We start from the raw sequence: 24,984 nt of genomic DNA on the forward strand, positions 1-24,984 counted from the left end.
AGAACTTAGCAAACTCAACACCCAAAGAACAAATAATCCAATCAAGAAATGGGCAGAAGACATGAACAGACATTTCTGCAAAGAAGACGTCCAGATGGCCAACAGACACATGAGAAAGTGCTTCATATCACTCAGCATCAGGGAAATACAAATCAAAACCACAATGAGATATCACCTCACACCAGTCAGAATGGCTAAAATTAACAAATCAGGAAATGACAGATGCTGGTGAGGATGCGGAGAAAGGAGACCCCTCCTACACTGTTGGTGGGAATGAAAGCTGGTGCAACCACTATGGAAAGCAACTTGGAGGTTCCTCAAAATGTTGAAAATAGAACTACCCTATGACCCAGCAATAGCAGAACTGGGTATTTAACCTAAAGATACAAACGTAGTGATCCGAAGGGGCATGTGCAACCGGATGTTTATAGCAGCAATATCCACAATAGCCAAACTATGGAAAGAACCAAGATGTCCATCAACAGATGACTGGATAAAGAAGATGTGGTATATATACACAATGGAATACTATGCAGCCATCAAAAGAAATGAAATCTTGCCATTTGTGACGATGTAGATGGAATTAGAGTGTATCATGCTTAGCCAAATAAATCAAGTGGAGAAAGACAACTATCATATGATCTCTCTGATATGAGGAAGTGGTGATGCAACATGGGGGCTTAAGTGGGTAGGAGAAGAATCAATGAAACAAGATGGGATGGGGAAGGAGACAAACCATAAGTGACTCTTAAACTCAAAACACAAACTGAAGGTTGCTGGGGGGAGGGGGTGGGATTATGGACATTGGGGAAGGTATGTGTTTTAGTGAGTGCTGTGAAGTGTGTAAACCTGGCGATTCACAGACCTGTACCCCTGGGGATAAAAATATATTATATGTTTATAAAAAATAAAAATAAATAATCTAAAAAAAAGATAAAGGAAAGAAATGATCAAAGTCACTTGTATGTTGTCTTCTGGGAGAAAGTAGAGAAAATTTACATGAAGGTTTTAATTTTATAGGAATCAAGTGTAAAGTGGAATCATTTAGATTTTGACTCTCAAACTACAATTCTCATTGCTTTACTGAATGACTCCTAGGAAGCCACTTTCTGAACCCTGGAGATCTTTTTCCCTTGAGAAATGGTGAGAAGGAATTTGGTACTTTCTAGGATACTTTTGAGACCCCAATGGGAAAACATGAATTTCCAGGGACAGCAACATTAAGTAACTGAAGTACTGTAGTTAGGTACTGCATCCCTATCCCCAAATTCCCCTCCGTTTTCTATGGAATTTTCTATAGTTGAGATTTATGTCCTTCTTACCCACTCATACCCTAAGACCACAGAATATCTTGTCGCGTTGCTTTCATAGCCACAATTTTTGTACAGTTGACCTACCTTAAAGGACAAGGAGAGGTTATTATGAGCATCAAGCCCCTCCTTGTATTGAGACAAGAATACTGGGGTCAGCCTTGAGGGGCCAAGGTGCTGTGTGTGATATAGGAATGTGCCTGGTTCTGCTGAGCCTCCTTCCGTGGGCTTACTCTCTGGTGATTATAAAGTACTAGAGTGGGGTCTCAAGACTGTGGTTTTGGTTCTGTTTTCTGGTGCCCGAATAACTCTATAAGTGATGGGATTGGAAGTTACTGCTTTCAGGAACCTTTCCTTGATCAGAAGAAATGGGAATGAGAACCAGATATGCTTTCCTGGATCTGATCTTCCTACCCTGTACTCCTATCTCAATACATTCTGCTATGTATTTTCTTGTATAGCTTAAAAGATTTGGGGTTTACGTTTAAAAGTGGAACCTATTTGAACAATGGTCTTTGTGTCTGTTGTAAGAAAATGGATATCCTTTTTTCCATAGAGAACATCGTACATGAGCAGTTAGTGTAACTGGGAAAGAAGAAGGAGAGAGAGTGGAAATAGAAAACATACAATTTCTGCATGATACCAAATATTATCCTAGTGAAAATATGGCAAAATCTGTTAGCTCCAAAATGTATGGAACTTGTAGTTGTCCCATAAGTGGCTCAGGTTTCTGATGCTCAAACTGAGTAACTGTTCCTGAGCCCTGCACACATTCCAGGGGGGTCAGGGTGAGGTTCAGGGTGGTTGTCTCTGGCAGCTCACCCATCATCCTGCAGGCTGATCATATCCCTCCTGGAGCTGGTTGTGCCCCACTGAGGCTGTTTGCACCCAGGGGCCAGGACTCGGTCCAGAGCACTCAGCTGCATGTTACTGCCCTGAGTTCCCCAGCACCTGCCTCTGATGGCAGCTCAGAGCTTCTATGATGCCGGCTTCCCGCTTAGGAAACACATGTGCCCAGTGGGGACCACCAGAGAGGTTTGTGCTTGGGGCTGAAACATTGTGGGAGGATCATGTGCATCTTGCTGACAATAATAAACTCCCACATCGCCAGCCTCCACCCTGCTGATTGTCAGGGTGAAATCTGTCCCTGACGCACTGCCACTGAACCTGTCTGGGATTCCAGAGACACGGCTGGAAACCAAGTAGATCAGGATCTGTGGTGACTGGCCTGGCTTCTGCAGGTACCAATTTAAAGAGGTGTTTCCATTACTGTGTACAAGGCTCTGACTGGCCCTGCAGGAGTTGGAGGCCGGCTCTCCGGAGGTGACAGACAGGGTGAGTGGGGTCTGTGTCAGCACGGCCTCCCCACTGGATCCTAAAATAATAAGATAAGTACAGGTTAATTAGAAACATTATGAGCCATATTCATGATTTTAAGCTTTTTGTAGTATTATTGTCGACTCCAAAAATATCTAATATTCACAAATAACCCAACATTGAAGGGCACGGAGTGGTCTTTTTTTGTTTGTTTCTTTTTTTAGGATCTCACTAGAGCACTGTTCTTAGTTTCTTATTAATTGTCACAGGTCTAAAAATTAAATTCCCCTAGATGAGGGACATTCCAACCCCTGGACAGAATACACATAGGAAGCATTAGCACCTGGCGAGCTTACCCGCCCTACCCCAATCTCTCATATCATCCCCCCTCTGCTCTTACCTGGGACCCAGAGCATCAGCAGCCCTAGGAGCTGAGAAGGGAACCTCATTTTGAGAAGCTGAACTGATGACTCCTAGTAAGTAAATACAAGCTGAGAGCTGACCTTTATGTCAGACTTCCAAGGCAGGTCCTCCCCAGGGGACAATATGCAAATCCCATGGTGGGTGTGGCAGAGTGGAAAGGGCCAAAGGCAGGGTGCAGGTCCCTCTCCTGGGAGAGCAGTAACTTAAAATGTCTTCTATGTTTGGAGGAAATATAACAGAGACAAATTCCTTAGTGCCTGTGTGGGAAGCAGAATATTCCTGTGGTAATCAGCATTTGTGGCAGGATACAGTGCTCATAGCCCTGCCTTCTGAGACAGCTCCAGAGACCCTGACAATACAGTCATGAGTGTCCAGAGTCCATATCTGCCAGGGGAAAGGCCATCCTGCTTGGATTCCTGCCAGCTAATGTCCGGGAGGAAACAGGTCCCACTCCCACTCCAGCTGATTGACCGGCAATCTCCGGATCCCAGGATGAATTGGAGATTGTTCAGGAGTCTCTGGGATCTGCTATTTCCAGGTTAATAGTTTTAGATAATTTAATAATAATTTAATAATGGATTAAATTCAAGCTGGGACCTCGTATATTATACTCTATGTGAAGATGAATGTAAAAAACCTATAGGAGTAGGAAAGAATCTCTCACTCACTAGTAGAAAAGTCATAGTCCTGGGGAAGAGAATAGGGACAGAGACAGAATTTATGCTGCAGGCAGTGAGGATGACATTTGTGGTAACCATTTGTTACAATCTGGTGAGTATTGATCATACTTCTTTCTCTCTCCCCAGATAGATAGACACACAGACAGACAGATGCACACACACCCCATAACAGTAAAGAAATCTCTTAAGAGATGCACTTCCTATAAGGATGGGAGCAGAAGAATACGGTTTCATTTTGTAATGTTTCCTTCTACATTATTTTTTTCTTAGGATGCTCAGAAGACCCCTTCCCATATAGAGGCTTCCTCATGATGTATAAACAGTTGCTATCAGGGGTTCTGGTTCCTTGTTAGCTCTGTGTGAGAAGTTGTTTCTCTCGCATGGGTTTATGCTTGGCATCCACAGTCGTGACTCTGCAGTTGAAGAAGAGACTCTGTAGATGAGAATAGCAAGAACTGGGTAACTGTTTGAATGTGTAGCAGCCACTTGTACCTATGATGGACATTTTCCTGGGTTTTCGGTGACCCACAGTCACTGTGGGACAGGGTGTGCAGTCAGAGCTGCTCTGGGCATCAGTTTATCAACCATCATGCATTAAAGTAGGGACATAACCTGATGGTTCTGCCTGTGTCAGTCTGATGTAGGTGTTAGTCAGGTGTTGGTGCAAATTGTGTCAACTTCAAATTACCTTACAACTCAACTCATTGTCAGGCAATCAAATGCTGGAGAAGCTAAAGCAATAGAGTTTGTAGTTCTATTAGATCTCAGGTAATTTAAACCTGATATCGCATGAAATTGAAAAAAAACACCTGAATACATGCAATTCTAGGCATGATTACACAAAATGCTTTATCTGAATATCTTTGGCAGGTGGCAGCTCCAGACCAGCTTTGTGGAGGACACTAAGCACTTTCAAGATGGAGTTTCCTCAGGGGCACAGCCTCCTGGCTCTGGGTCTGCCCTCAGTGGTTTTGTGTCTGCACTTCATCCTCCAGAGCAGCTGGCCATGGCTCTAAGGGTGACATCGAGGCCCGCCAGAGAAGGACTAGCCCATCAGCAGTTTCATTGTCTAATGGGACTGAAGGGCTCAAGAAGAAGCCCCTGCCCTTGAGCAGTTGTGGGTGGGGGTTCCCATGAGCCTGTCCTCTGGTGTGAAAAATTTTCCAGAGCAGCTCACAGAACTCAGAGAATCACCTACTTGTGTTTACTAGTTTACTCAGGGATATGAGAAAAGATCAGATGGAGAGCTAGATGGAGAGATTCACAGTCTTGACTGGGAGGATCAATGGTTTTCATCCCCATGACTCTGGGGTGTGTCACTCCCCAGCTGCATATGCTCAAAAATATGGGAGCTGTCTGATCCCTGCTCTGTAGGGATATAACAGAGGCTTCCTCACGTAGACATGATCAATTATTACCTCCATTTTAGCCCTTTCCCTTTCTCTAGAGGATGGGTGATGTGGCTGCAAGTTCCAAGCTTGTAATCATGGCTTGGTCTTTCTGGTGCCCAGTGGCCACCCAGGAGCCCACTCGAGGTCCTCTTCACGGAATAAAAGATGCTTCTAGTGTTTTTATGTCCTAGGAGATGACAAAGGTTTTGGGAGCCCTGGGCCAGGAACTTTGGACAGAGACAAATATATATTTTTTCCATTATCTCACAGGCATAAACCAGGAATTCTGGGAACCAGCATCCTTATAGAGGCTGGGGGATCTGGTGTTCCTGCTGGAAGGGAGCCCGTCCTCTATACCCTAATGGTATAGACCGTGGTCATCTTCTCCACATCCCGGTCAGCTTGGCCAAGGTTGTCACTGTGCAGGAATGACTGACTACACGTGCCTTCAACCCTATCCAATCCTATGGCTGACATGGAAAAAGCAGAAAGAATTCATCTGCCCACTGACTGTGCAGTTTCTGCTCTAAGTCAATCTGCTTTCCACAGAGTTCTCTTCTTGCTGAGTGGCTATTAATGCATCCCTGAGGGAGGAGACAGCTCTAAGAATTCAAACTGGTTCTAAAGAAAAAAGATTTCAGAGGAGCAGACAGGTCAGGAGAAAAGTGCTGGTACATTCCCACCTGAAGCTCTAGTTCTTTGTGGCCAAGACTAGGCTGGAAGAGTGCCTAAGCTTTGCTCTGTTCTCCAAAACTGTGTGGGGGAAGCAAAAAAGTAGAGGTGAGAGGCAGAGGGCAGGTTACCTGGGCAAAGAATTTGCTTTTTATAGGCAATATAGGTGACTGATCCTTGGGTAGATTCTAGTAAAGAACATGGAGACAAATTTGAACATCTTAGACCGTTCACAGTCCAAGCTCTCTCTTCCACTCTTATCCTACCAACTAAGTTCTCAGGGATCCATCGATCACATGCTATGAGCTACTCAGGCTTGATTGTGGGTTGGTCGTAGGGGAGGATAATGATAAAATGTGCCCAGAAAGGTTGGGAGAAATGACAAGGAACTCAACTATAAGATGGTTTTACAAATAAAAGACTTAGTTGATCAAACACATAAGAAAAGAAAATCAAATGCCCCTGATTTTCCATGTCTCCCAGCCATTTTGGTAGAGTGTCTTTTGTCCAGGCTTTAGAGTTAATATGGTGTAAGATCTCACTGTGTACACTGACAATAGAACCCTCCGTGTGCCCCCACCCCATCCCCATCCCCAAACCCCCAGGGACTGGTGAGATCTCCCTTTGTCAGACAGACAGGAAGATTTTATATCACAAATGGCATCTTTCAGGGTCAGTGGGGGTAGGGAAATGGGAGGTGGAGATGTCGTGGGGAAGTCTCCCAGGTCCTTATTCCAACTACGGGTTTCTAATCTCTTTGTGCACAGACTTCCACGTGGTCCCATAAAATCTATGGTGCCTTCTTACAAAAAGGTTTTTAAGGACAAAAAATGAAGAAACATAGTAAGGAATTAAGTCTTATTTATATACAAACAGCAAAGTATTTTAAAAATTAATGATACAGTAATATACTTTTTATTAATATATGAAATAACAAGATGCGGTGGCAAAAAAAGAAAAGTACTCTGTGACAGACATTATCCGGGGTATAAGGAGACAAATCACAGACTGGGACAACATATTTGCAAAAACACATCTAACAAAGAACATTTCAAACTCAACAACAGGAAATGATGCAATTACAAAGTGGGCAAAGGATCTGAACAGACACTTCATCAGTAAAGTTAAAACAGGTATCAAATAGGCATCGGAAAGATGTTCAGCATTATAGGTCATTAAGGAAATGCAAATCAGAGAAGACATTACATACCCGTTGTAGTGGCCCAAATCCAGAACACAGTGCCAAATTCTGGTGAGGACGTGGAGGAATAGAACTGCCATTCACTGCTGGTAGAGATGCAAAAAGGGAGTAGCCATTTCGGCAAACACTTTTGGCAGTTTTGTATGGAACTAAGCTTACTCTTACCATATCATTCAGCGATCATACTTTTTGGTATTTGCCCAAAGGAGTTGAAAACTTATGTCCACAGGAAAACCTGCACAGTAATGTATATAGGAGATTGACTCATACATTGCAGAACTTGTATTTAACCAGATGCCCTTCCCAAGGCAAAAGGCTAAATAAACTGTGGTGCATCCAGGCGATGGAATATTATTCAGCTCAAAAAGGCATAATCCTCTGTCCATGGAGATGGTAAAATGTTGAATGGTAGCCAGGTGTTAGAGAGGAGGGAGGGGTGAATAGGCAGAGCACCGTGGGGTTTTGGACAGTGAGAGTATTCTGTATGATGCTCTAATAGTTGCACTTGGTAGATTTGTCCAAACCCACAGATTTATCCACAGCAGGAGCGAACTGTCTTGTAAACTGTACATTTGGGGTGGAAATGATGGGTCAGTGTGGGTTCACTGATTGCAACAAATGTATCACTCTAGAAAGGGATGCTGATGATAGCAGGGCTATGCATATAAGGAGGCGGGGTATATGGAATTATCTGAATTTTGATTACGTATACTATGGAATCCAATATCTTGGACTAGCATGTAGAGGCTATAAATAAACCTATTTACTCAGCCAGAAACAGGATCACATTGTTGTGTGGATTCAATCACTCTTTTACTTCTTTCACACCATGCTAGGACAGGTAATCAACATGACCCCAAATTAGGCCACCTATAATTTGGTGGCACTATTTGAATTGAGATGTCCTCAAAGCCTATAATTTCTATGCATTTCAACTGAATGTACAATTCCACTTCCTTTTCAGGCAAGATCATGTTCTGTAACAATAACAAATTTGTCTATTGAACCTTGAAACCTTTTTGGCAAGGTAGTAACAGAATTGTCATCTCTCAAATATATTTAGGCCAAATGGTATAAGAGGTTACCTTTGTGAAGAAGTTCATACCATCGGTGTCTAGCTATGGTTTGTGAAGGGCATTCTATACTCTACAACTTTCAGATTATGTTGTCTTCTCAGAATCCACTTCGACATTCCAAAAACTTTTTCTCTTATAGAAAAAGGTAGTGGAGGCAAACATAAATCTCTTAGGATTACCTTCTTCCACGTGTCTCTCTGTGTCTGTTGTTGCTGTTGCCTTTTTTTTTTCTTTTTTTCCTTCCACCATTGTAAACTTTATTATTTTTTTCTTTTTACATTTTATTTTTTTATTAAATTAATTAATTTATTTTCAGAAAAACAGTATTCATTATTTTTTCACCACACCCAGTGCTCCATGCAATCCGTGCCCTCCATAATGCCCACCACCATGTACCCTAACCTCCCACCCCCCACCGCCACTTCAAACCCCTCAGATTGTTTTTCGGAGTCCATAGTCTCTCATGGTTCACCTTCCCTTCCAATTTCTCCCAACTCCATTCTCCTCTCTAACACCCCTTGTCCTCCATACTATTTGTTATGCTCCACAAATAAGTGATTTCTTAAGTCAACATTGTCTAAGTGGATCGACAGAATGACCAATTTTTCCCATTTCCCAGAAAATAATGTTTCCCCTTCTCATACAGAGGTTTCCTCATCATGTGTAACCAATTTCTGCTAGGGGGTCTGGTTCCTTGTTAGTTCTCTATGAGAAGCTGTTGTCTCTCACTTGATTTTATGTTCAGCATCCATAGCTCTGAGTCTATAGTTGAAAATAAAATTCTGTAGGTGAGAATAGCAAGGACTGGGATAAAACTTCTAATTATTTGGCATCACCCTTACCTATGACGGACATTTTCTGAGGTCTTTGGTGAACCACAGTCGCTGTAGAACAGGATGCATGGTCTAAGGAGCTTGGAGCATCAGTTTACCAATCATCATTCATTAAGGCTGGGACATAACCTGATGCTTCTGTGTGTGTCAACCTGATGTAGTTGTTAGTCAGGTGTTGGTGAGTGTTGTGTCAACCGCAGATTACCTGACAACTCTAGTAACTGTCAGGCAAACAAAATACTGGAGAAACTGAAGAATAGAATTTGTAGTTCTGTTAGATCCCAGGTAATTCAAATCCAAGGTCACACTGAAAATTGAAAAGTTATTGAATATATGCAAGTCCACGCAAGATTATACAACAAATCTCAGTCTGAATATCTTCTAGGAAATCCTCCTAGGGTGCGATTTTGTACCATAGTTAGAAGAATTATGTAACAATAGTACTATAAGTAAACCCTGAACTCTATGGAGGTACTTGGGTGCTGATGACAGGTTGTGATAGAACTAGGACTAATATCCCATGTTCTGTATGTTACTAGTTGTCATGTTGTTTACTCTTTCATGTGTTTTCTCCCTTGATCTTTTCTTAGAGTGCTAGTCAAGCAATCCTGAATCTTACTCTTGAACATGCAAGCCTACCTAATGAATCCTGCTGGTGAATGATTCAGAAAGTTAAACCAGTGGAAATGAATAAAATTAAGAAAAAAAACAAAATGAACAATATAAGATAATATCATAAATCTTAAGATGAGCTTGGAAACTATTCATTACACATGTTAAATTAAGAATCACAATATCTAACACTGTGCGTCAAATATACTAAGGAAGTCAGAATCACATTACCCATCACCACATATGAAACCTCAATGTGTGGAAATTTAGCTGAAAATTGTTCATCCACCATGTTTATTTACTGTATATCAGTTTTGAAACTATTTTTTATACAATGTATTCCTACAAATGCTTGAACATCAAAAATATTTCCTACAAAACTTAACATGGTGAATCACGAGAGACTATGGACTCTGAAAAACAATCTGAGGGGTTTGAAGTGGCGGGGGGGGGGTGGGAGGTTGGGGTACCAGGTGGTGGGTATTATAGAGGGCACGGATTGCATGGAGCTCTGGGTGTGGTGAAAAAATAATGAATACTGTTTTTCTGAAAATAAATAAATTGAAAAAAAAACTTAACATGAAAACTTTAAAATTCTCCTTCTGTGTTTGGTTGTTTATCTTATAATTTCTTGCCCTGAAATAACTAAAAAATGCAAAAACCTTCTACAGCTTCTTTCTTGACACAGAAGCCTTTGAAATTTTCCTCTGCTACCTGTAGACTGAAGAAAGACTGTTCCTATTTTGCAAGAGGTGTCTTTATCTCCTGCATATGTAGGAACTTTGATGTACCCTGGACAATAAAAATGAGTTCATCAACGTTGTTCACTGCACACCACACAGAAATCATTGATATCTGTAAAGGATGTAAGAGGAACCTCCATGAGGTCTAGGTGGGGTCCAGGACTCTAGGAGTCTCTAATCTTGACCAATGTCACCTCACAAAACAAGGACTTACACAGGTGGGTTTCGTCACACTTTTGTCTCTTTGCCAGGGGACGTCCCTTTGGAATTCCTAAAACTGGAAGCCAATATGTCATGTGTCCCTTGGGGTGATTCTCCTGCTCTTTGTTTATGTGAGTCCATTTATTCTGGGGCCAGGGTGTGTGGGTGGGGAGTGTGATGCTGTTATACATTCTGTAGGACTCGATCTATACATTTTCTCAGCCAAACAGCAGAAACTTATAATGCTTTGTTGAAGTTGTGAGACAACAGACCTGTGTCCTGACTGAGTCCAAATGGGAGTTCTCTCTGCCATACAGCGGGAGGGAAGGGGGGTCTCCAACAGGAGGTCTATTGGGTAGATTCTTGGGACCTGTGACTGAAATGGGTGACCTTTTCTAAATAACTGCAAATGCTCATTTTAATAAAACCTTAACTCTGTGCAGCAATTTGCATCCCCAGCACCAAAGTGTCTCCTGTGAGGGATGGAACTTCTATCCTGAGGATTCTCATGGACTCCTACAGTTTTCTTGTCAGTTAACAAATACTCTTCCACTGCTTTAATTTGAGATGGATTGTTTCTTTTTGTATTTGCTTTTTCTCTGTGGAAAGTTTGCTCCCTTGTCTCATACACTAGAGCACTGCTTTTCCCCATGTGTCCTTCTAACAGAGAGCTCTCTCATCAGGGCAGAAAGGACACATTCTGAGCCCTGAGATCCTTAGGGAAAATAAGGAAGCCAGATTTTCTCAATACATCTATGGTGAAAGCTTAAGGTCTTCCCTTTGAGACCTTACCTTCCCCTGAATCAATGCGCTTGAGAGTAGGAACTGACTTGGGTCTAGGAACTGAGTCAGAAGCTGTGACTTTAGGCTTCTGCAACCCTGAACTAGAGTTTGCCAGTTAGAGAGACAAAATACTCTGAGGGTCAGCACATTGACTTAATTTCTAATAAGATGTGCTCAATTATCTACCGCCACATTGTCTCTTTCTGACATCATTCTGTCCCTGTGCATTTTGGAAAATGAACAGTTTCAGCCTGTGCAGGTTATTCTGACCATGTGGTCTGTGCTACACTCTGATGTCAGTGGTCCCAGGCATTGAAAGCAGACTCACATTGAATATAGCATGTGCGACATAGCTGGGGAATGTTCCTGACATCACCACCTCCTGAAAATGAAGGCAGGGTTAGACAGAGTTGAAGTGGATCTTGGATGCAGTAGAATAAAAGCCTAAGCTAGCTCCTTGGGGGGTGCAGCCCTGCGGTTGCCCACTAGAGTGGACCTGACTGGGGACACATAGGTTAGAACATTCCCAAGGATATCATCGCTTCCTCTCCTGCTGTACCTTCATGCACGTATGATGCTCCTGTCAGAGGGGCAGGCCTTTTCATAGTGGTTTCTCCTTTCTCCTTGGATTCCCTCACTTTCACTTTTATTTTATTTTTATTTTCACATACATTCTTTATGGAATGTATAGAGAGTCTATCACATGATTTTTGTCATCACTCTGGGACTTTGGATTTTTATTGAAGGAATTTTTAAAGTTTGTGACAGGAAAGAAAAATGACTAGGCTTGTTAAAGGGAAGACGTCCAATCTGGGTCTATATCCATCCCATGTGTATGTTTAGGGAGGAGACTGCTGTCCTTGCACTTGGTGGAGAAGGTGTCCCCACTGTCCCAGACAGTGGGCACAAGGAACCACTCGGGGATGGAGAAGCTCCAGTGCACAGTAGACAAGTGGTGGTCCCTGACCAGCTGTGTGGAGGACACCAAGCTGTGTGGAGGACACCACTTTCAAGATGGAGTTTCCTCAGGGGCACAGTCTCCTGGTTCTGGGTCTGCTCTCAGTGGCTTTGAGTGCACACTTCATCGTCCAGAGCCGCTGCCTGTGGCTCTACAGGGAGGCATGGAGACCCTAGCTTGAGAAGGACTAGCCCGTCAGGAGTGTCATCATCTAATGGGAGTGAAGGGAGCAGAGGAGGAGCCCCTGTCCTCAACCAGCTGCAGACATGGGGTTCCATGATTCCCTCCTCAGGTGTCATTAGGTTCCTAAAGTAGCTCACAGAACTCAGAGAATCACCTACTTGTGTTTACCAGTTTACTAAGGGATATGAGAAAGGATCCAGTTGAAGAGCTGGATGGGAGGATCCTGATAAATGGTGAGAAGGAATGTGGTAATTTTTAGGATCTCTTTGAGGCCCCAATGGTAAGAATTTCCAGGCACAGCAACATTAAGTAACTGAAGTACTGTAGCTAAGTACTTTTTCCTAATCCCCAAATTCCCTTCCATTTTAGAGTTATCTGTGGTTGAGATTTATTTCCTTCTTACCCCCTCCCACCCCAAGGCCACAGAATATCTTGCTCTGTTGCTTTGAACACTACAGTTTTTGTACAGTTGACCTACCTTAAAGGACAAAGAGAGGTTATTATGGGCATTAAGCCCCTCCATGTGTTGAGACAAGAACACTGGGTTCAGCCTTGAGAGGCCAAGGTGCCATGTGTGAAGTAGGCATGTGCCCAGTGCTGCTGAACGTCCTTCCCTGGGGTTACTCTACTAAGGTACTAGTAAAGTCCTAGTGTGGGGGCCTGAAGACTGTGGGTTTTGGTTTCCTTTCATGGTGCCCAAATAGCTCTATAATTGATGAGATTGGAAGTTACTGCTTTCAGGACCTTTCCGTGATCAGAAGAATTGGGAATGGAAACCAGATATGCTTTCCTGGATCTGATCTTCCTATCCTGTACTGCTACGTCAATATATTCTGCAGTGTATTTTCTTGTACAGGCTTAAAGATTTGGGGTTTTATGTTTAAAAGTGGAGCCTATTTGAATGATGTTTCTTATGTATGTTGTATAAAAATGGATATCCTTTTTCCACAGGGAACACTGTACAGAGCAGTTAGTGTAACTGCAAAAAGGAAGAAGGTGAGAGAGTGGAAATAGAAAACATACTAATTCGTGAATGATACCAAATATGATCCTGTTGAAAATATCTCAAAATTCATTAGCTCAAAAATGTATGGAACTTCTCGTTGTGCCATGAATGGCTCAGGTTTCTGATGCTAAGGCTGGGTAACTGTCCCTGACCCAAGCATATAGGCTGGGGTCAGGGTGAGGTTCAGGGCAGCCTTCTCTGGCAGCTCACCCCTCAGACCACAGCCTGATCATTTTCCTTCCAGAGCTGGTTGTGCCCTGCCTAGGCTGTTGGCACCCAGGGGTCGGGACTCGGTCCAGAGCACTCAGCTGCATGTTACTGCCTTGGGTTCGCCAGCACCTGCCTCTGACCCCAGCTCAGAGCCTCTCCTGTGCCTGCTCCCTGCTCATGCAACACATGTGCCAGTGGGTACCGCCAAACAGAGGTTTATGTTCGGGCCTGAACCACTGTGGGAGGAGCATGTGTACCTTGCCCGCAGTAATAAACTCCCACATCGTCAGCCTCCACCCTGCTGATTCTCAGGGTGAAATCTGTCCCTGACCCGCTGCCACTGAACCTGTCTGGGACTCCAGTGAAACGGTTGGAAACCTTGTAGATCAGGCCCTGTGGGGACTGGCCTGGCTTCTGCCGGAACCAACTCAAATAGGTGTTTCCATTACTGTTTACGAGGCTCTGACTGGCCCTGCAGGAGATGGAGGCCGGCTCTCCGGGGGTGACAGACAGAGACAGTGGGGTCTGTGTCATCATGATTTCCCCACTGGATCCTAAAATTATGAGAGATAACTACAGGTTATGGAGAAATATTATAAACCATATTTCTTATATTAAATTTCATTTATGTTGGGATAAATCACATTTTGTGAATTGAGTCCTACTCAATCACCATGGAGAACCCAAGAATTTCAGGGCACAGAGTGGCCACAATTTTTTTTTTTTTCACCATCTCACTAAAGCAGTTCTTTTTCCCCTTTAGTTTCCTCATAATTTTCACAGATATCAAAATTAAATTTCCCTCTTGGAGGGTAATCTCACCCCTGAACAGAACACATGTAGGAAGTAATAGAACCCAGACAGCTCACCCTCCCGACCCCAATCTTCCATCTCCTCCCCCATCTGCTCTTACCTGGGACCCAGAGCATCATCAGCCCCAGGAGCTGAGAAGGGAACCTCATTTTGAGAAGCTGAACTGATGACTCCTAGTAAATAAAAACAAGCTGAGAGCTGACCTTTATGTCAGACTTCCAAGGCAAGGTCCTCCCCAAGGGACAATATGCAAATCCCGTGGTGGGTGTGGCAGAGTGGAAAGGGCCAAAGGCTGGGTGCAGGTACCTCTCCTGGGAGTGCAGTAACTTAAAATGCCTGCTGTGTTTGGAGGGATACTAACAGAGACAAATTCCTTACTGCCTGTGTGGGAAACAGGATCTCTCTGCAATAATCAGGATCTGTGGCAGGACACAGTGCTCATAGCCCTGCCTTCTGAGACAGCTCCAGAGACCCTGATGATACAGGCACGCATGTACAGAGTCCATTCTGGGGGTGAATGGCCATCCTGCCTGGATTCCTGTCAGCTAATGAATGACCAGGAGAAAAAAGGTCCCACTTCCACTCCAGCTGAGACTGATGATCTCCAAATCCCAGGATGAGGATGAACTGGAGATGGTTCAAGAGTCTTTGGGATTTGGTGCTTTCAAGTTAATCATTTAAAACAATTCAGTAATAATTTAAAATGAATTAAACTCATCCTGGGACCTCCTGTATTATACTCTATGTGAAGATGAATGTAAAAAACCTACAAGGGTAGGAAAGAATCTCACTCACAAGTAGAGAAGTCATAGTCCTGAGGAAGAGAATAGGGACAAAGACAGAAATTATGTTTCAGAATTTATGCAGTGAGCATGCTCTTCGTGGTAACCATTTGTTACAATCTGGTGAGTGTCGATCATACTTCTCTCTCTCTCCCCAGAAAGACACACAGACAGACATTCAGACAAATAGATACACACACATACTCCATAACGATAAAGAAATTTCTTAGAGAAGCACTTCAAAGAGGATGGGACAGAACAATAATATTTCATTTTGTAATGTTTGCTTCTACATTACCTTTTTCCTATGATGCTCAGAAGGCTCCTTCCCATATAGAGGCTTCCTCATGATGTGTAAACAGTTGCTATCAGGGGTTCTGGTTCCTTGCTAGCTCTATGAGAAGTTGTGTTTCTCCCTTTGCTTTTATGCTTGGCATCCACAGCCATAACTCTGCAGTTCAAGAAGATATTCTGTAGATGAGAATAGCAGGAACTGGGTAACCGTTTAAATGTCTAGCGGTCACGTGTACCCATGACAGACATTTTATGGGGTCTTCGGTGAACCACAGTCTTGTGGAAGAGGGTGCAGGGTCAGAGCTGCTTGGGGCATCACTTTACCAAACATCCTTCATTACAGCTGGGACATAACCTGATGATTTTGCGTGTGTCAGCCTGATGGAGGTGTTAGTCAGTTGTTTGTGAGAATTATATCTACATGTATGTATATTATACATATATACGTATATATGCATGGGGACATACATTCACATATATATGAATGGATATGTATGAATGAACTTTAGATTTAATCACATTTAATAAGTTTGAATGATCTACGCAATTTGTCACTATTACTCAAAGTAATCTCAGTTACATGTCTCTACAATGGAGTAAATTTTACACATTTAATTCAAATATTTTTAAACATTTCCTTGTTTTGCATCTTCTTATAATGGATTTCCAAGTATTCCTTTTTATGCCATTGGGTTTAATAAAAGAGATCAATTTTTATGTGAAGATGTGTAAAAATTGTAATAGATTTTACACACTATTTTAACAAAACAGTCAAAAACTTAGTGGCTTGTCATACTAACCATTTGTTTCTATAGTCATTGATGTTCAGGGTGACAATAATTTGGATAAGGTACACAGGGCTCAGCTGTGTGGTTCTTGTGCAGGGAGATGCATGGTGCTTTTTTAGCCTACGGATTGTGGTTGATCTGGGAACAAGTGAGAGTGTGGTGACTACTCATGGCACATCATTCCCATGGCAAGCTGTAGGAGGGTATAGAAGCCAGAAAACAAGCAAGTCTAAGTCCAGTTATTCTGACAGAATTGCATATAATTTTGATTTATTCTTACTGTGGTCTTTGTAATTCTTTAAATTCTACAAATCATTATTCTATTTAATTTTTAAGATACATGATTATGCTGTTTCCAAACAGTTATATTTTTTCAATATTTGTAGCCTACAAAAAAGTTTGTAATTTAATTTTATATGAATTAGAAAGTTAAATTGGAGGGGTTTTCAACATGTGGCTTTAATTGAACAGATGGCTTTCAGTAGAAATGTCTTAAATGAAAACAGAAAATTAAAGAGAGACCACTTTAGGATAAGTAAAAATGTTGTACAACAGAGCATCTTAAATCTCACACAGCTCTCCTGCCATCTTGTGAAAATGGAGAGCCATGTGAGCAGGTGTCAGGTGGAGACAGTTATTTTTCATGTGTCACAAGCTTTCAGGGTTGTCGTTGATGCTCTCATTAACAGAGAATTTTAAGCAACAAGGTATTCTTATATTAAGAAAAAACAATGCTTCATCCACATTTAGTTTTTTTTAATCACGGAAGTCCTTCATTGTCAAGTTATTTCTATACACATGACAGAATTTCCTCATTCTTCTGTGCCCTCAGCCACTTAACAAAATCTCCTTGTTATGAATTCAGACCTAATGATGGAGGCTGGAAGCATGTTCAAACATGTTCTGGGGCCTTCTCTAACTGGCCAACTTCTGAGAGATGTAAAAACAGTGACCATCCCAGGCTGTCTTCTCTCAGCTCCCCGTCACCACCATCACTTCTGGAAGCGCATTTCCCAGAGCCCCCTTTCCCTATGGTTCCCTACAGAGTTGCTCACAAGAAACCTTATCCTAGATCTGGAGGTCAGAAGAGGAGGATTCAATGTCTTCCATCAGCACCTGCAGGCAGGTGAGTGATGAGTGAAGGAACAGAGAATCGTCTGGGGAGGGGCTGCGGCGGCTACAGCATCAGCCGCTTCATCCCTGGCTCTCCTAGACAGGCCTGAGGACCGTGTGGTTAGGCAGCCTGTATCTCCGATGGTATAAATTCTCTGACTTACTGGGAATCACCAAGAAATCAATGTTTCTAGTGTCTATCTTCCTTATTATGTCTCAAGGCCTTTGAAAGAGTGATGTTCAGACATTACTTCATTATGGGAAGCAATTTGTGCTTGGAATACCTAGAGTGGCTTCTCTTTTGTTGTACAAACTCCAGCAGATGCCATAACCCGAACTCCTCAGGTGTAATGATCTGGGGGAAAGGGAGTCAGTCAGGGGGCCGAGGAGCCTCCTTGCCCTTCTCCCAAAGCCTCCAGTGATGTCCAAAGTGGGGCTGCCACTGAGAAACTATCTGAGCAGGTGCAGGCATCAGAGGAGCAGCAGGGGCAGCCCAGCCCCTCACATCTTCTTCCCTGGTGGTTTATGCTCTGACCTGTAACACTGTGGGCAGGTAGCTGTTAGACTGCAGGCAGCAGTAGGTCCAAGAATCTTCAGGCTCCAGGCTGTTGATGGTGAGGGTGAAGTCTGGCCCCGACCCACTGCCACTGAACCGTGATGGGACCCCAGTTTCCAACTTGATGCTGCATAGATCAGGAACTTAGGAGCTCTCCCTGGCTCCTGCTGATACCAGGCTAACTGATTGTTAATGTTCTGACTGGTCCGGCAGGTGAGGGGACTCCTTCTTTTGGAGCCATGGACAGGACAGCAGGAGACTGGGTCAGCACAATCTCACCATGGGAGGCTTAAACCAGAAAGGAAACATTAGCAGAACCTCAGGATATGTACTTGGAAGTCACCAGTATCTAATGAGTTAGGACAGAGAATACTACTCATTTTTAAAATAAGCCAAATTCATCTGTGGAAGGATTCCCAATGAAGAAAGAAAATCAGGGATGGAAAATCATACCCCCACTTTAATCACCTTTGTCTAAATATTCTCACCTGGAACCCAGAGGAACAGAAGACCAAGAAGCTGTGATGGACTTACCATCTTGCTGCTTTTGATGGGTCCAATGTGTTCATGCCACACACCCAGAGACTCTGTTACAAGACTCTGAGAGGCAGAAACACTTAAGATCTAAAAGGAAGAAGATATGCAAACTATGGGGCATTCCAATTGTTTAAGTACTCAAAAATTAAGTTTGTCAAAAGAATCACCCCACCAAGACCCATTCTTTCTGTGTGTGTTAAGTCTCCCTCTTCTGGCCATGTGGAGGTTTTTTTTTTTTTTTTTTTTTTTAATTTTTTAATTTTTTATAAACATATAGTTTTATCCCCAGGGGTACAGGTCTGTGAATCACCTGGTTTACACACTTCACAGCACTCACCAAAGCACATACCCTCCCCAATGTCCATAATCCCACCCCCTTCTCCCAACCCCCCTCCCCCCAGCAACCCTCAGTTTGTTTTGTGAGATTGAGTCACTTATGGTTTGTCTCCCTCCCAATTCCATCTTGTTTCATTGATTCTTCTTCTACCCATTTAAGCCCCCATGTTGCATCACCACTTCCTCATATCAGGGAGACCCAGCAATTGCATGTGGAGGTTTTGAATATGCTTACCCCCTGCTGGGCCAACTACAAGGTCTACCAGCAGGGGGCATGGCATGTGATGTAATGTAGTCCTCTGGTGGAATTCCCTTTCACTGGCCCTGAAGAGGGGGTCACATCCTCAGTCTCCACCTAGGACTATGTTAACTCCCTGCTCTCTGCTCCAGTGTGTTGTATAAACATCCCCCAGAGCATCCCGCCAGACCATACTCTATCAATTATATCCTGTTAATTGCCCACCATGAATGAGAAATAGTGAGGACTTCGCTAACTTGCAAAAATACATGTGTTCCAACAGTGGAATGCAAACCCTACAAAAATTCATGTGGCCCCCTTCCCTGGTAGCTATGTCAGGGGTCCAGATATCTGAGGAATGCAGGCAAATCATCTCTGAGGTAAAGGACAAGTACTTGTAACTTGTACCTCTGACCACTGAGGTTGAAACACAGCCCCTTGTTGAGTGTTGAGTGTTGAGACAGCACAATCCACACTTGGATAAGCTACACCATTCTGTTTTTCAGCCATTTTCAAAGTCACTCAAGTAGAGTAGGTGCAGAGGCAGGATGGGCTCTGTATCAGGTTTAGGTCATGATGCAAGGGGCCCTATCATGTGGGACCTAAGACCTCTCTTATTGTTGTTTGGTTATTGTATCTGTGTCCAGGAAGGATTGTGTGCACACTCTGGCAAGCCCAGTGGAAGAGTCCTAGCATAGACTTCCGGGTTCCTTGGCAAGACTTGGCCCTTCTCTAAAACAACCTATTCACTGTTCAACAAGTAGTTCCCAGCATAGCTCAGGCCCTGTTAGACCTGATTACAGCACATTAATTAACTGTGTGACAGAGCTGTTCCTCCTAAATCAGAAATGTCAGACACACCAGGTTGTAAGATTGGGTGGAGGCCAGCAGCAGTCAACTCAGGAAGAAGAAAGTATTTAATTATTTAGTATTTAGTATTGGACCCAAGCAGATTTAGTGGGCAATCTTAATTTATGGGACAAGAGTTTCAGATCACCACAATACTCACCACTCTTGCCCAAACACCCCTGCATGAGCTCCTATTTCTAGCCTCATGAGACTTTATATTTAATGCATTTTCTTATTTCTTATCTTCTTATTTCTGCATTCTTGTTGCTCCAGCCAGGAAGGCACTGCCTCTACCAAAATTAGCTAATTCCCAGAGGCAGTAAAAGACTTGCCCAAGGGCATAGGTTTGATATGCAAGCCAGACAATCCTGAGCCCCAATCCTTTCTCTCTTCCTGTCAGTGAGACCAGCAATCTGTGACATTTCCCTCTACCCACATCCCCCTGGGTACCAGAGGACAAGGGGCACAGCTATAGTCTGCAGCCTGCTGAAATTTTCAACCTCTCCAATCTTATGTCTAAGTAGCTTGTTGCCTTTGCTTCTCCATTACTTCTCATGAAATATGCAATAAAAAAATACAAGCCAGCTGTACTTCTCTCCATCTGCTCTTTTCACCTTCGTACTACCTGTGTCGCTGGGTGGTATGCTGTGTGTTCCGTTTCCAGGGTACTATGCATATAATAAAAACTCCTTACTGCATTGTAATAGCTTTCCTGTCTTTGTTTCCTAAGACATCTGATTAAAGACACAGGCCTGCCAACCGGCTATTAGCAGAGCAAGGACTCCAGATTCTGCCCAGATTAGCATGATATGTTCATGTAAGGTAAACTGGACAGCTCCCATACCATCCCGCAATGTCATAAGATGTTTAGTTAGTAGACGCTCAAAGAGCCCAAATGGTCATTGACTTAATGAGGCTGGAGAAGTGGCCTGAAGTAAGGACAAGGATGCCCTATGGGGTGCTTGGCTAGGAAGGGTCTGGAATGAGGAGAGTGGAAGAAGAAAGGAGGAAAGACCAGAGGCAAGAAATAACCCAGTCTAAACCAAAAAGAGAAACTAAGCTCAAAACAAAACAAAACAAAACCCCCAATTCAAAACCAACAACAACAAAACCCCACAGTATCTGGGATACATGGGGCCCAATAAAATATCTGACATTTTTGCCACTGGAATCCTAGAAAGAGTGGGGAGAGAGGATGGAGATGAAAAACATTTTGAACGAATAATTGTTGAAAAATTTTCACATTTAGCAGACCCCCAACAGCATAATCGTGAAGAATATATGTCAAGACCCATCGTACTAAAATTTCTGAGCACTAAAGGAAAAGGGAAAAAATGTCATAGGCTGAAAGAGAAAAATCACTTACCCAGAGAGGAAAACACCTCAAATGGCAGAGGATTTCTATTCAGAAACCATGTGGACCAGAAGGAAATGATGTCAACATTTTTTTTTCTAGATATAATTGACATATAACATTGTGTAAGTTTAAGTTTTACATAATGTGATAATGATCTTTTGTTAAATGGTTACCAACATAAGGATAGTTAACGCAACTTTCACTGCACATACTTATCTTTCTTGTTTTACTTATTCACTTTTTGTGGTGAGAACATTGAAGGTCTAATCTCTTAGTAACCTTCCAGTACAATATAATACTGTTAACTACAGTCTCCATGCTGTACATGAGACCATCAGAAATTATTTTATATTCAGAAGTTTGTACCCTGTGATCAACATCTTCCCTATTTATCTCACCACCCAGTCCCTGGTAACCACCAATCTAGTCTCTATTTCTATGTATTTGGCTTTTTTAGATTCCACATGGAAGTGATATTATGCATAATATCTTTCTCTCTCTTCATTATTTCACTTAGCATATTACTTTCTTTCTTTTTTTTTTTTTTAAAGATTTTATTTATTTATCAGAGAGAGAGAAGGGGAGAGAGCGAGCACAGGCAGACAGAATGGCAGGCAGAGGCAGAGGGAGAAGCAGGCTCCCCGCTGAGCAAGGAGCCCGATGTGGGACTGGATCCCAGGACGCTGGGATCATGACCTGAGCCGAAGGCAGCTGCTTAACCAACTGAGCCACCCAGGCGTCCCAAAGTTTCATCCATGTTGTCCCAAATGGCAAGGTTCCCTTCCCTTTCATGGCTGAGTAGTATTTTATTGCGTGCGTACACATGTATAGCACATCTTCTTTATCCATTTATCCATCATTGGACACTTAGGTTGTTTCCATATCGTGGCTGTTTTAATAATGCTGCAATGGACTCAGTGGTGCATGTATATTTTAAAATAGCCCATAGTGGAATAGCTGGATCATAGGGTAGTTTTATTGTTAAGTGTTTGAGGAAACAACTCCATACTGTTTTCCATAGTGGCTGCACCAATTTACATCCCCAACAACAACACCTGAGGGCATTTCTCCTTATCCTCTCCATATCCTCCTTCTCCATATCCTCTATAATCTTTGGTGTTTCATGGTTTTTGTTTTTTGGGGTTTTTTTTTGAGGGGGGGTAAATAGATACTGAATTTTATCAAATAGTTTTTCTGCATCTGTTGAGAAAAATCTTATGATTTTTACCCTTAATTTTGTTAATGTGATCTATCATGCTGAATGATTTATGGATATTGAACCATACTTTCATCTCTGGAATAAATCCTACTTGATCATGGTGTATGATCCCTTAAATGTATTGTTGAATTTGGTTTGCTAATATTTTGTGGAGGATTTTTGCATCTATGTTTATTAGGGATATCGGCCTCCAGGTCTGGCCCTTCTCTGCTGGACGCCAAGAGCTACAGCCTTGTCTCCCGTCCCCTCCCGCTCCAGGCAGGGCTGGTCCCCCAGAATGGGATCCAGGAGGGGAGGCAGACGCACATACCTTCGCTCCTTGAAAATACAGACACATGACAATGTGGACATGTGGCTTGCTCCAAACTGCACGTAGGTGAACAAATGTTTAATTTCAAATCTTATTATTTACTCTATAAATATGGCCCTTGTGGCGATGATCCCCAGCAAGTGTCCCTTGGGGAGAGGACGCTCCACTCAGGCCTCTCAGTTGGGACTCCAGCCTGTCTGTCTCCACCAGGCTTCCCCACAGCTGAGGTGGGGCGTTGTAAATACCCGTTATGAGGTAGAGTGGCCTTATTCTCATTTCTTGCCTACTATTCCCTTCCTGTATGTGGAGATTCCTTTCCCCTTTTGTTTCTATTGGTTTTGCTATAATAATAATAAAATTTTCTTTTCTTTTTGAAGCCAAAACAGGGCTGTAGTGAATCTTTTGTGCAGCATGGCTGGGGACGTTGCGTTGTGATAAGGCCTACTGATGTAGATGTTCATCACATTAAAAAACACCTTGGCAGCAACATCAAAACTGGCAGTGAACACCCCACTGGGCATCCTGGCCTTCTTCTGTTGACACTTAAAATTACCCATCATCAGAGGCAAATTGAGGGGCGGAAGGATGGGCGAATCCACACATTGTGAGGGTGAGGTGTGGATCCCCAGGTAGGGTCTACTGGATACAGGCTTTGTCTGGGTTTAGGAAATGGCTCATGTCACAAAGAGGTTCAGCGGCCACGGGGACCCACGGAACAGCCAGAGTGCCACCAGATAGAGGAAGCCTTAGGCATGTGCCCCACTCAGAGGAGAGATGGCAGAAGTGTTGTGGTTGGACTTGCAGTGCGCCCGAAGTCTCCACAGCCTCTGCACTCCTCACCGGGACTGCCTGCTCTGAGTCTTAAGGGAATTCCACCCCTGCCCCCTTCCCTCTGCTTAAGAAGAAAAAGCAGGAGGAGGAACAGTTGCGGGAAGTTTATATGGTGCCCAATCAACCCTGTGCTGACTTCTCAAACCACTGGAGGGAACTGAATTTTCCTGAAGGCACCTGGCACCTAGATTTCATTCATTGACTAATTCAACACAAAACAGAAATATTGAACTGAAAAGATAGAATAACTGAAAATCAGGATTCAGACTTCCCCTAGGTCCAATGAGGGTCCCACATGTCCCCCCGAGAGAAGAAATACTGGGCCTGTCTTCCATCTCTTCCATCTCTCTGGCCCTTGCACAGCTCCGGGACCCGAGCTCAACTGTTTGCCACGTCTTTACCCATCTGCAGGAGAAAAATGGCTTCAGAGCTTGATGTTTTCCAGTCAGATGTTTTATAAAAAGCTGGGCCCAAAGTTCTCCACTTTCTTTTTGTACCTTCCAATTCTTTTGCCCCTCCCTGCCTCCCATTATTTGTTTCCCAGCATACTTTGTTATTTTACCAGGGTTATTGATATGAAGAGCCAAGTTCATCCTTTCTGGACACTGAACCCATTTAAAGACATTTTTAATTGAAAATGGAAGCTCCTCATTTGATCTTGTAGTAGTTTGTCATTTTAGAACTAAATTGTTCTCAGAGCTTCTTAGTTGACTTTTGTGTGTTCCTGTTGTAAACTCTGTTTTGGAGTTATTTTTGGCTCCTTACATTTCCACTGGGCACTTTCACAACCCTCTGCTTGTGAGATTTGCTTCTGTTCCCCCTGACTGCTTTGCATAAGCCCCTCCAGGCCCAGACCAGAGGCTCAGGCTGTATAAAAGGGAACTTTGCTAGGAGAGCTGAGCTGCATCAGGCAGGCAGGGGCAGGAAGATGGTGTCACAGAGGCAGGTGCTTCTATCCTTGTTGCTGTGGGTCTCAGGTGAGAAGCTGAAAAGGGTCATAATGCTTCCGGAGTAGTGTCCTTTTAAGTAATTTTTTAAGATATATAATGAGAAACACTGGTTACTTCCAAAACAGAACCAATGATGTACTGACATGTGGTACCATTAGGAAGCACATTTGCACTGACATTTCAGTGTGACTGGGATAAAGGGTGTCTGTATCACCATTTTTCTGATTGCAGGTGCCCATGGGGAAATCACGATGACTCAGTCTCCAGGCTCCCTGGCCGTGTCTCCAGGTCAACGGGTCACCATGAACTGCAGAGCCAGTCAGAGTGTTAGCAAATATGTAGCCTGGTACCAGCAGAAACCTGGGCAGACTCCCAGGCTCCTCATCTATGATGCATCCAGCAGGGCCACGGG

At 43.2% G+C, this 24,984-nt stretch overlaps 1 long non-coding RNA gene and 1 gene segment (V, D, J or C); one reads left to right on the forward strand and one right to left on the reverse strand.

The window, feature by feature from the left end:
- Positions 1 to 24,984, forward strand: part of LOC309870877 (immunoglobulin kappa light chain-like) — a 613,762-nt gene that overhangs the window by 19,066 nt on the left and 569,712 nt on the right.
- LOC309870886 lies at positions 16,668 to 18,571 on the reverse strand. Its single transcript, XR_014314867.1, has 2 exons — positions 18,434 to 18,571; positions 16,668 to 18,233 (listed from the first exon to the last, which is right to left on the reverse strand). It is a non-coding gene; the product is annotated as an uncharacterized lncRNA (long non-coding RNA).

This window comes from Mustela nivalis (genome assembly GCF_964662115.1).
Source record: "Mustela nivalis genome assembly, chromosome: 8".
Taxonomy (NCBI): Eukaryota; Metazoa; Chordata; class Mammalia; order Carnivora; family Mustelidae; genus Mustela; species Mustela nivalis.